Raw genomic sequence first — 12,228 nt, 5'->3', positions numbered from 1 at the left:
GCTAGAGGTCCAAGTCGTAGAAGTCTTCCAGCTCGTCGTGGAACAAGTCCCACTCGTCTTCCGAGTCCGTCAGGTCGTCGTCCCCGCCCGCCGCCAGGAGCATGAGCAGCATCTCGCCCAGCTCGAAGGTGACCGCCTCTTCCTCGTGGTCAAAAGGGCTGCCCTCTCTTTCCTCGATGAGCTCCCAGAAGCGGTTCCTCCGTTGGGCCCGGCATCTTCTTGATGCTCCCACTTTGTCTCTCTGTGGTTCCTCTCTACGGCCATCAGGGTAGGCGTGCTTGTAAAAACAGTTCCCTCCAAACGGACAGCTCCCACGGCCTTCATCAAAATACCTGCACGCCTTGTTGCTCATCGCCTCCTTGTATTTCTGAATGAGTTTCTGCTTCTCTTCTTTCTCCTCCACCCAGTACTCACTTGGAATGACAAAGTTAGATGTGATCCGGCATTCGGGGCAGGACTTTATGATCTTGCTCTCAAACTGCTTGGCACTCCTCCACTTGCGGATGCACTTGAGGCAGTAGGTGTGGCTGCAGTTGGAGAGGATGCCAAAGCGGCGCTCGCTGGGGTTGGCCTTCTCGTAGACCACCTCCATGCAGATCCCGCAGACCACGTCCTTGCTGCACTGCACGGCGAACGAGAGCTCCGTGTCCTTCTCGTGGGCCTCGATGCACGACTTGATGTGTTGGGAGCGCTGGGCAGCGTCCACCGGGTGGAGGACCTGCAGCCCACACATGTCGCACGAGTCCCCATGCAGGTACACACAGTTCTCCCTGTAGCGGCACTCGCCCACTGCGGCATAGGGGCACAGCTGCTTCTTGGACTCAACGGTGGGCGGCTCCTTCTCAGGGTCCTCCTTGGTCACTGTGTCCTGTGGGGGTGCTTCAGTGCAGGAAGGGGCGGTTCGGCCACAGTAGGGCTGCCCAGGGACAAACTCGATGGCGTTGGCCCAGTCCTCTGCACCTGCCCCAGCAGTGGCAAAGCTTGACGTTCTTGACTCGGCCTCGCCCGCGCTCATGTCAACGAGCGTCCCAACTGTAGCCTAGCGTGCGGAGGGAGCAGCCAGGGCCGGTTTGCCAGTGGGGTCTGCAGCAGGCGCGTCTTCTTGTTTCAGTGGTTTGCTGTGTTCATATCTGCAGCGGTCCCCATAGATACAGTAGCCTCGCTGGAAGTATTTGCACACAATACCGTAGGGACTGTCAGAGAGGTCGTGTGAGTATCGACAGTTCTCACCTTCCTTACAAACTCCTTTCATGAAATACCAGCAGGTGACCTGTTTGGTCCAGCCTCCGCTGCCGACATCGGTGCCGCCTCCACCGCCTCCAGCCCCCGGGGCCAGCGAGGTGACGGCGGGGATAGGGATGGGGGAGGCCGCTGCCGCCGCCGCCGCTGCCGCTCCTGCTCCAGATGTTGTGGCTGTTGAGTTCCTTGTTTTTCAATGCAGCATAGTATTCCATTGTGTGAATATATCACAGCTTCTCTATCCATTTGTTTGTTGATGGGCACTTAGGTTGTTTCCAATTCCTTGCTATTGTGAACAAAGCTGCGGTAAACATGGGTGTGCATATATCTGCTTGGATGTCAGTTATGGTCTCTTTGGGGTATATTCCCAGTAGTGGAATTGCTGGGTCAAATGGTATCTCTATTTGCGACTTTTTGAGAAAGCGCCATACCGTCTTCCACAGTGGTTGCACCATTTTACACTCCCACCAACAGTGAATAAGGGTTCCAGTTTCTCCACAACCTTGCCAGCATTTGTTGCTTACTGTTCTGTTAAATTTTGCTAGTCTTACTGGGGTGAGATGATATCTCATAGTTGTTTTGATTTGCATCTCTCTTAGAGCTAGGGATTTTTAACATTTCTTCATGTGTTTGTTGGCCATCTGAATGTCTTCTCTGGTGAAGTGTCTGTTCATATCCTGTGCCCATTTTTCATTTGGATTGTTTACATTTATCTTGCTGCAGTGCTCAAGTATTTTATAAATTCTAGATATAAGTCCCTTATCTGACATGTCGTTACCAAATACTTTTTCCCAGTCTCTGGCTTCCCTTTTTACCCTGTTGGAGGAGTTTTTGGATGTGCATAGGGATTTGATTCTTAGAAGGTCCCATTCATCTATTTTATTTTCTCCTGGTTGTACATTTTTCAGGATACTTGGAAGACTCTTTATGTTGTGGATTAGGACTACTAGGGTTTTTCCAAGTTTTTGTTTAATGAAGCTTATACTCCTTGCTTTTAGTCCTAGGTCCATGATCCACCTTGAGTTGGTTTTTGTATATGGAGTGAGGTGTGGATCTTGCTTGAGTCTTCTGCAGATATTTTTCCAATTTTGCAAACACCATTTGTTAAAAAGGCTGTCGTTTCCCCAGTTAATTGATTTCATCGCCTTGTCAAAAATCAGTTGACCATAGGTAGATGGGCTGATTTCTGGGTTCTCAGTTCTATTCCATTGATCTATGTGTCTGTCATTGTACCAATACCATGCTGTCTTAACCACCACAGCAGTGCAGCAAGACTTGAAATCGGGGAGTGAGATGCCTCCTACCTTTTTTCTATTTTTAAGGAGTGTTTTGTTTATTCGGGGCTTCTTTCCATTCCAAATAAAACTGGAGATTATCCTTTCCATCTCGTTGAAGAATGGGATTGGTATTTGTATTGGGATTGCGTTGAACATGTAAATTGCCTTTGGTAGTATTGTCATTTTCACAATATTGAGTCTTCCCATTCATGAGCAAGGGATAGTCTTCCACTTCTCCACGTCTTTTTTTTTTTCTTGTAGTAATGTTTTGTAATTTTCTTTTAATAGATCCTTTGTGCTTTTGGTTAGCTTTACTCCCAAGTATTTAATCTTGTGATTAGCTATTGTGAAGGGTATTGTTTTTCTCAGTTCCAGCTCTGTATTCTCTTTGTCACTGTACAGAAATCCAACTTATTTTTGTATGTTGATCTTGTACCCTGCTACTTTGCTGAATTGGTCAACTATGTACAGTAGTTTTCTTGCTGAGTCTTTGGGGTTTTCTAAGTATACTATCATATCATCTGCATAGAGAGATAATTTTACTTCTTCTTTGCCAAATTGGATACCTCTTATTTCCTACTCTTGTCTTATTGCTATTGCTAAGACTTCCAATACAGTATTGAATAGGAGAGGTGATAGTGGGCATCCTTGCCTAGTTCCTGTTCTTAAAGGGAATGCCTTTAACCTCTCTCCATTGAGAACAATGTTGGCTCTCAGGTTTTCATAAATACTTTTTACTATGTTTAAGAAATTTCCCTCTAATCCTATTTTGTTGAGTGTTTTAATCAGGAAAGGGTGTTGGATTTTGTCAAAGGCCTTTTCTGCATCAATTATTAAGATCATGTGTTTCTTGTTCTTTGCTTTGTTAATGTGATGAATTACGTTAATTGTTTTTCTTATGTTGAACCATCCTTGCACACCTGTTATGAATCCCACTTGGTCGTGATGAATTATTTCTTTGATGTATCGTTGGATACTATTGGCCAGTATTTTATTCAGGATTTTTGCATCTGTTCATAAGAGATATTGGCCTATAGTTTTCTATTTTGGTGGTGTCCTTTCCTGGCTTTGGTATCAAGGATATGCTTGCTTCATAGAATGAGTCTGGGAGAATTCCATCTTTTTCCATTTTCTGAAATAGTTTATGTAGAATTGGTGACAGTTGTTTTCTCTGAATGTTTGATAGAATTCACTTGTAAAACCATCTGGTCCAGGGCTTTTTGTTTTGTTTTTTTTTCTTAGAAGTTGTTGTATTACCTTTGCAATTTCTTCTTTTGTAATTGGTCTGTTCAGATGTTCAATTTCAGTTTGTGTCAGTTTGGGTAGGTTGTGCATTTCTAAGTATTTGTCCATTTCCTCTAGGTTTTCATATTTGTTTGAGTATAGTTTTTCATAGTATTCTTGAATTTTGTAAACTAAATTTGGCTTGTTTACTTCATCTGTCCTTGAAAACATTAAGTACTGAAACGGCAAATGGTCAGAGTTTTCCTATACTCAATCTTTCTTTACTCTCCACATTGAGATCTCTCTCTGTCCCCCCATCCCCTCTCTTGGGAGTCTGCCCTGATTCTGTGTTGAGATTCTCTGGAAACTCTTCAGAATTGGCTTCTGTCTCTCCTCTATATAACTTGTCCCACTCTTTCTGGCCTAAAGGCACCTAGGACATGCTGGTCCACCCTAATTCTTTTCACTCCTCCATAGGCTTGATCTGCCTCCTGACTATCCCTCTTTGAACTGTCTTTGAAAACACTTTTCTCCAAGGTTTTCTGCCTCTTGCCATTGCTAGCCTTACAAACAACACTAGACCCATTTGAGGTAAATAGTGGCAGTTCTCCTTTCTTGGTTCTCCTGTTCTCTTTGGACTCAAAAAGTCCTAGTGCTAGGAGAGGCAGATCCCTTGGCCACCTGGGCCAATCTCTCCAATGTTGGGGTTGCCCACATTGTGAGTAGACTTTCTCATGAGTGTTAAGTTAGCTGACTTAAGGAAGAGAGATCAAGAGAAAGCTTAATGCCGCTTTATTAAAGGGGGAGGGGAGAGCTCCCAGGTGAGTTCCTCATTCTGGAGATGCAGAACGGGAAGTCACACTGCGTGCGAACTTATTGGGGAGGATTTTTATAAACAGAATCTTTAGGGAGAGACATTCCACTCTGATTCACAATCCACCTGCTTGCTCAGCCAGACAGGCAAGGTGTTGGCTCTTAGCAGCAGCAGGAAAGGCCATCAGCATTTGAGTGCTGAATGCTTCATTCTTCTCTTTGGCCCCCTTTGCCCAGACTTAACACTGAGGACAAAAGCTAATTAAGGAATGCCTTATTCCCTTAAGTGTTCTCTCTCTGTCTCTGTCTCTCTTTCCGAACTCCCACTACTTATTCCTCCTCAATCATGGGAGCCAACCAACACTGCCCTTCTTGGTACACTCCACTAGAGTGTCTTCTCTGCTCCCTTGATACCTTCTTATTGCAAGAAGAAAGCATAGCTGCAATATCAATTAAGTTAGCCCTTAAAAGGGACACTTGAATTCAACATTTTCAGAGACTTTGACAATTTCTACCAATGTAAATGCAAGTGGTCAGAAATCTCCTATGTTTAGGTCTTCTTTGCTCTCCACTCTTCTTCTCTGTCAAAACTGCTTTACTTAGCAAACTCTTTTAAGTCTTTCTAAGGCCTCTCCCCTTCTTGATCAAAACTCTCTCATATTTTTATCTCACTGATCTTTCAGCACCTCCTACCCTCCAGCTCTCCCATCACCATCATACATAATGTTGTCTCATCACTTCTGCACCTCTCTCCTCTAAGTAACTGGCCCCTCTTTGTGTTTATCCTGCTCAGTTTTTCAGCTCTGTATAACTAAACTCCCAGCCAAAACTCTTCTAGAATCTTTAAATTAGTAAAAAAATTAAATTAGATTGTGTTTGATGGTAATAAAGTTGGCTTGCCTGTTAACCTTTGGTAGTCTGGAATATTGTAATATTTTACTTTGTCTTCCCATGCTATCATTTGAAATCTTCTGTTCAGCTCTTTAATATCTTGAATTCTTCCCTCTGCTTTGGCTTCGCGGTGCTCTACTGCAATATTCAGAGTCTCTTTTGACATCCGTTATGATCTTTTCCCCCCCTCCTTTGTCTTTGTAATGACCTTTTGTACTATTTCTGAATTATATTCTTTATATCCTCCCACAACTCATCTGGTCTTTGCTCATTGGTGTTCAAGGCCTCAAACCTGTTCCTGATATGGTTCTGAAATTCAGGTGGGATAGACTCAAGGTCATATATTGGTTCCCATGGATTTGATTTAATTTTCCTTAGCTTCACCTTCAACTTGCATATGAGTAGTTGGTGGTCTGTTCCACAATCAGCACCTGGCCTAGTTTTCACAGCTGATATTGAGTTTCTCCAGTGGTTCTTTCAACAGATGTAATCAATCTGATTCCTATGTATACCATCAGGTGAAATCCATTTGTATGATCTCTGTTCATGTTTCTAAAAAAATGTATTTGCAATGAATAAGTCATTGATTGTGCAAAATTCAATCATTCTATCTCCAACTTCATTTCTGTCACCAAGTCCATATTTTCCAACTACTTATCCTTCTTCTCTGTTCCCAAATTTTGCATTCCACTTACTCATAATTATTAATGCATCTTGATTGCATGTTCAATCGATCTCTGACTGTAAAAGTTGATGTTGTTATGTGCTGTCGAGTCGCTTGCAACCCTATGTACAACAGCTCTAAACTCTGTTCTGTCCTGTGCCAATCTCTCTGTCTCTGACACACTTATTTTTATTCCGCAAGTCACCAAATCAATCCACCTCCTAGAGGGCCTTCCCCTCCTACGCCTGCCCTCCACCCTCCCAAGCATGATGTCCTTCTCCAAGGACCAGTATCTCCTTACAACATGACCAAAGAATGTCAGACAAAGCCTCAGAGTCCTTGCCTCCAAGTAGCAGCCCGGTTTAACCCTCTCCAGGATGAATCTATTTGTTTTCTTAGCAGTCCATGATACCCTCAATACTCTTCTCCAACACCAAAGCTCAAAGGTGTCAATTCTCCTTCTATCCTCCTAGTCATTGTCCAACTCTCTTATGCATAACAAGTGATTGCAAAGACCATGGCCTGTATCAGAAACACCTTAGTCTCCAGAGAGACACCATTGCTCTTCAGTACTTTAGAGAGGTCCCTAACAGCAGACTTTCTCTTCTATTTCTTCTTCTTTGGCTCTGGTTGTTGGTGCATATATTTGAATGATAGTGATATTCACTGGACTTCCTTGTATGCTTATGGATATTATCCTATCACTCATCATAGTGTATTTCAAGACAGATCTAGAAACTACTTTTTTTAACTATGAAAACAACCCCATTTTTCCTCACCTTTTCATCTCTGGAGTAATAGATCAGATAATCGTCTCACTCAACATGCCCCATGCTGGTCTTTCTCATCTCTGCAATACTTAGTATGTCAATATTTATGCATTCCATTTCTTCCTTAACAATATTTAATTTTCCTACATTCATTGTTCTCACATTCCATGTTCCAATCACTAGTGTCTGCTTACACCTATTCCACTTCCTTTGTATTTCCATATTTGAAGCTCCACCTCAGTTTCTCTATCTGTTAGTCTGTGTGTTTTGTTGTACATAGGGTTTTCAGAGGCCTGCTATTTCAGAAGTGGGTGGCCAATCCTTCTTCCTAGTCTGTCTTAATCTGAATGCTCAGATTTAGAGAAGTATCTTGACAGACAAGCATTTTACAGATAAAGTAGATGAAAGATATTTCCCCCAGTTGTAGAATTAAGCATTAGTTTCAGTGTTGCGCCTTCCCTGCAAGGAATCTGGAGTCAGAAAATCAAAAATATCTGAATTCTCCCAGCATTTCTTAAGTTCAAGGAACTTAAGAGCAAATTCAAACCTCGAGTTGCTATTCTTAAGGATGCTTTGGGAAGAATATTAAATGATCCAGGAATTATTAAAAGATGGTGTAAAGAATATACAGAGCCATTGTACCAAAAGGAATTGGCAGACACAGAAAAGTTTCATGAAACAACATATGAGCAAGAGCCTATGTTGATAAAGGAAATGAAGAAGTTCAAGCTGATTTGAAGGAATTGGCAAAAAATAAGACCCCAGCAATAGATGGTATACCAATTGACATATTTCAACTAAGAGATGATGCCCTAGATGTGCTCACCAAGCTATGCCAAGAAATCTGGAAGACAACCACTTGTCCAACTGACTGGAAGAGATCGATCTTTGTTCCCATCCCAAAGAAGGGTGACCCAACGGAGTGTGGAAATTATTGAAAAATATCATTGATATCACATGCGAGTAAGATTCTGCTGAAGATTATCCAAAAATGACTGGAACAGCACATCAACAGAGAACTTCTAGAAGTGCAGGCTGAGTGTAGAAGGAATATTGTAGCTAATGTTAGATGGATCTTGGCTGAAAACAGGGAATACGAGAGGAATGCCTATCTGTGTGCCATTGATTATGCAAAGGCATTTGACTGTATGTATCACAACAAACTGTGGCTAAATCTGAGAAGAATGGGAATCTTGGAACACTTGATTATGCTAATGTGAAAGCTATGCTTGGACCAAGAGGCAGTCATCAGAACAGAGCAAGGAAATACTGCATGGTTCAACATTGAGAAAAGTGTATGCCAGGGATGTGTCCTATCTCCATACCTTTTCAACCTATATGCAGAACAGATTATCCAGGAGGCTGGGCTCCATGAAAAGTGTGGCATCAGGATTAGTGGAAGATTCATCAACAATCTGCATTATGGAGATGACACAACCCTGCTTGCTGAAACTGAGGAGGACCTCAAGTGTTTGCTACAGAAGGTCAAGGACTTCAGCCTTCAGTATGGATTGAAGCTCAATATCACAAAGACAAAGATTCTCACCACTGGGCCATTTGGCAGCATCAGGATGGATGATGAAGAGATTGAGATTGTTAACAGCTTTAGTTTGCTTGATTCCACTGTCAACAACACTCTTGGCATCAGCAGCCAGGAAATCAAAAGATGCATTGTGATGGGAAAGTCAGCTGTTAGGGACCTCTCCAAAGTACTGAAGAACAATGGTGTCACTCTGGAGACTAAGGTGTGCCTGATATAGGCCATGGTCTTTGCCATTGCTTAATATACATCAGAGAGCTGGACAATGCCTAGGAAGGATAGAAGGAGAATTAATGCCTTTGAGCTCTGGTGGTGGTGAAGAGTATTGAATATACTATGGACTGCTAAGAAAAGAAACAGGTTCACCCTGGAGAGGGTTAAACCAGGCTGCTTCTTGGAGGCAAGGATTCTCAAGCTTAGTCTGACATACTTTGAACATGTTGCAAGGAGGGACAGGTCCTTGGAGAGGGACAGCACAGGAGAGGATGGTGAGTTGATTCAGTGACTGGATTAATGGGAGTGTGTGTGTCAGAGACAGTGAGACTGTCAGAGGACAGAGCAGGGTTTAGGACTGTTGTACATAGGGTCACTAAGATTTGCAGGGGACTCAACGGCTCATAAAAACAATAGTCAAGAATGCCAACAATAAATACACAAAGAAACACACAAACCAATCTTTAACAGCTGCATAGATAATTTGACCTAGGAGTTTAGAAAAAGATCAGAGGGGAAAAAAATGCAACCTAGTTCTCAGGGTAAATGTAAAGAATAAAAAGTAAAAAGAGATGTGTCACAGAAGTGCTCCACCTGTAAAATCCAGAAAGTTGAACTTTATGAAGTGCCAGGAAACAAAGAGTCTTTTTCAATGCATGAGACCAGGAACAGGCACAGAGTGAGCAGAGGTTCACAAAAAAGGACAGGCACTTCACATCAGCGCTCAGTCCCAGGCCTTCCTATGAATCTTTTGTTTTCCAGGCTGATGACAGAACAACTTTCAGCATCAGCAAAAACATTGCTAAGTTGCTTGTAGAGCCAGTAAATAGTTCCCTAAATTGCAAATACTCTTATGAAACTTGATTTATTTTGTCTGTGACAAAGTAAATATCACCAGGTACCTTAAAAACAATCCAGGTTGCAATTAATCTGGAGTGGGCAGGTTCTACAGAGGTTTGCTTTCTGGTTCTGATGAGGATTAGGGTGGAATATTTACTTGTTGGATATGGGTAGATTTTATTTTTTTATTTGGACTGCTATTTAAAAATGCATTTGGGCCTTGGTCCTGCGGCCCTCAGGTCTGGTTTTGGTTTTGGTAAAAATATTCTTCTAAATGGTATAGCACTTGTCTGTCCATTTGCTATTCAGAGGTAACTCGTGGTTGCTGTGATGCTAAACACTGTGACACTGATGTGTCAAATGTGATAATGGTTACCCATGGTGGATAGTGTTTGGTGGAGCTCCCCTGTGACACTGATGTGTCAAATGTGATAATGGTTACCCATGGTGGATAGTGTTTGGTGGAGCTCCCCAATTAAAACAAGGTTGGAAGCAGGAATGGCATCTACTACCAAACTAGCTTGACCCCAGAAATTCTGTGAACTTCCAGAAAGGATGAAAATGATACAAGTGTCTGTCTTTCATTCATAGGTCTTTCATTTATAGAGTCTTTTATTCATAGAGTCACTGTATCATCTATGACTTGATAGCACCTAACAACAACAACCACCTTCATAGAGGCATTCATAGTTTTAAGGAAAGCTTGCAAAGATAAACTTAACGTTTTCCTCAAGATCCCTGGAGATGTATAGGGAAGTTTTAAAATATGATTGTTATTGTTGATTTGACATAGAAAGATCTTGTCTTTTTATTGTTCTGGTGAAAAGCACAAAATTATTAGTATTGCCAGACAAGAGACTGATAATATACATAGTATTAACCCACACCTAGTAGATAGGGCTCAGCAGTTTCCAAGATAAACTTATTTAGAGAATATCAGTTACTGGAAAGAACTCTAAAAGAAGAGTGAATGAGTAGAGATTATGTGCAGGCTTATCTCATAGAAGGGATAAGATCACGCAACAAATGCTGGTGAGGTTGTGGAGAAACTGGGACCCTTATTCACTGTTGGTGGAAGTGTAAAATGGTGCAACCACTGTGGAAGGCGGTATGGCACTTTCTCAAAACGTTGCAAATAGAGATACCATTTGACCCAGCAATTCCACTGCTGGGCATATATTCCAAAAGACCATAACCGACATCCAAGCAGATATATGCACACCCATGTTTATTGCGGCTTTGTTCACAATAGCAAGGAGTTGGAAACTACCCAGGTGCTCATCAACAAACGAATGAATAGAGAAGCTGTGGTATATTCACACAATGGAATACTATGCTGCATTGAAAAACAAGGAACTCATGCAATATTATTCAAAATGGGTGAGCCTGGAGGACATTATGCTGAGTGAAATATCTCTGTCTCAAAAGGACAAATACTGTATGATGCCAGTGCTGTAAAATGGGACTGATACCAGGGTTGGGGTAAGACTGAGAAAAACTGGATAAATTGTGTATACTGCACTGAAACAGATAAGGGAGAGAATAATTTAAAAGCGATGTATGATAGGGTGTTATGGTTATCACAAGAGTCCACAATTAAGGTTGCACAGTGGAATGTACTTAGGGCGGTGGGAGTGGTGCGGGGGGAGGGGGGGATTGTGTACCAGGGAGGGAGTTTTTCTTTTACTTTTCAAAGAGAGGAGTGAACTGGGGGTGGGGGGCTTGAGGGGAGAGAAGTGCAGCAATGAATGAATGGAAATCCAAAATCTCTGTAAATGTTCATTAAAATTATTAAAATAAAAAATTACAAAAAAATTTTTAAAACGGGATAAGATATATGTAAGTAGGAACTGTAAACTACTCTAAGTTAGTAAAAATAATACAATATAAAAACCAAAACCCTAATGCAGAGATATTTGTATTTCTTTTTCCTACTATTGACTTTCTTATAGCAGTAATAACTGAAATATATGGACCATTAGAGTAAAAAATTTTATTCAATTTGATAGTAAGTAAATCTTTTGTGAGTTTATTTAATGATGATATCTAGATTAATTATGAATTGTTCTTGTGTTTAGTAATTAATTAGATGTGATCCATTAAAGATTATGTAATAAATTTAATTTCATTATTAACTTCAAACTTTAACAGATTGGCAAATTGTATTTTGTGACTGTTAAGTTAGCAGAGTTAAGAAAGAAACCAGAGCACAGTCACTGGTCAGTCGGCTGCCGGCAGAGGGAGGATGGCATTTGTCTGTTGCCCGCCTGGTACTATTGCTGGTGACAAGGAATTTGCCAGCCTCTTTTAACTTACAGCTTGTTAGGCGTCAAGAACACACAACAAATGTGACCAGTAGAAACTACCAGGGTGTCCAAGGGACTTAAACCCTGTGTGTGGGAGTGACATGGTCACATACCCCAAAGGGTGTACCCTCTGCCTGAAAACCAGGGAAGAAAGTAATGATATAAAAATAATCCAAGATGGACCATGCTAATGGAGCAGTTTACAGAAATGAGAATGGAGACACCACCTTACCCTGGGCACATTAAGTGAATTTCAACATTCTCTCTTTTCCTGTATTTCTGAACCTAAGATTTGTTAATCAATGTTTTCTGAGAAATGTCTGTGTGAGAGAGTTTATAAACCTCCCTTGTTTTCTTGCTTTTTATCTCTTGATTTAAGTTCCTTTCCCAGATGACTTGTGCAGTGAGTGTCTCATTTTGTTGGCAATAAACCAGAATTGCATTAAATAAC

The 12,228-nt window shown here is 41.6% G+C and overlaps 2 pseudogenes; one reads left to right on the top strand and one right to left on the bottom strand.

Moving 5' to 3' along the window:
* Position 1: 1 nt before the first annotated feature.
* On the bottom strand, positions 2-1,414 carry LOC102854002 (annotated as a pseudogene).
* Positions 1,251-12,023, top strand: LOC102857668 (annotated as a pseudogene).
* Positions 12,024-12,228: the final 205 nt, after the last annotated feature.

Source organism: Elephantulus edwardii, unplaced genomic scaffold, assembly GCF_000299155.1.
Source record: "Elephantulus edwardii isolate Elephantulus edwardi_28Jun2011 unplaced genomic scaffold, EleEdw1.0 scaffold00443, whole genome shotgun sequence".
NCBI lineage: Eukaryota > Metazoa > Chordata > Mammalia > Macroscelidea > Macroscelididae > Elephantulus > Elephantulus edwardii.
The sequence above is the reverse complement of the archived record's forward strand: the minus strand, read 5'-3'. Positions and strand labels throughout refer to the sequence as shown.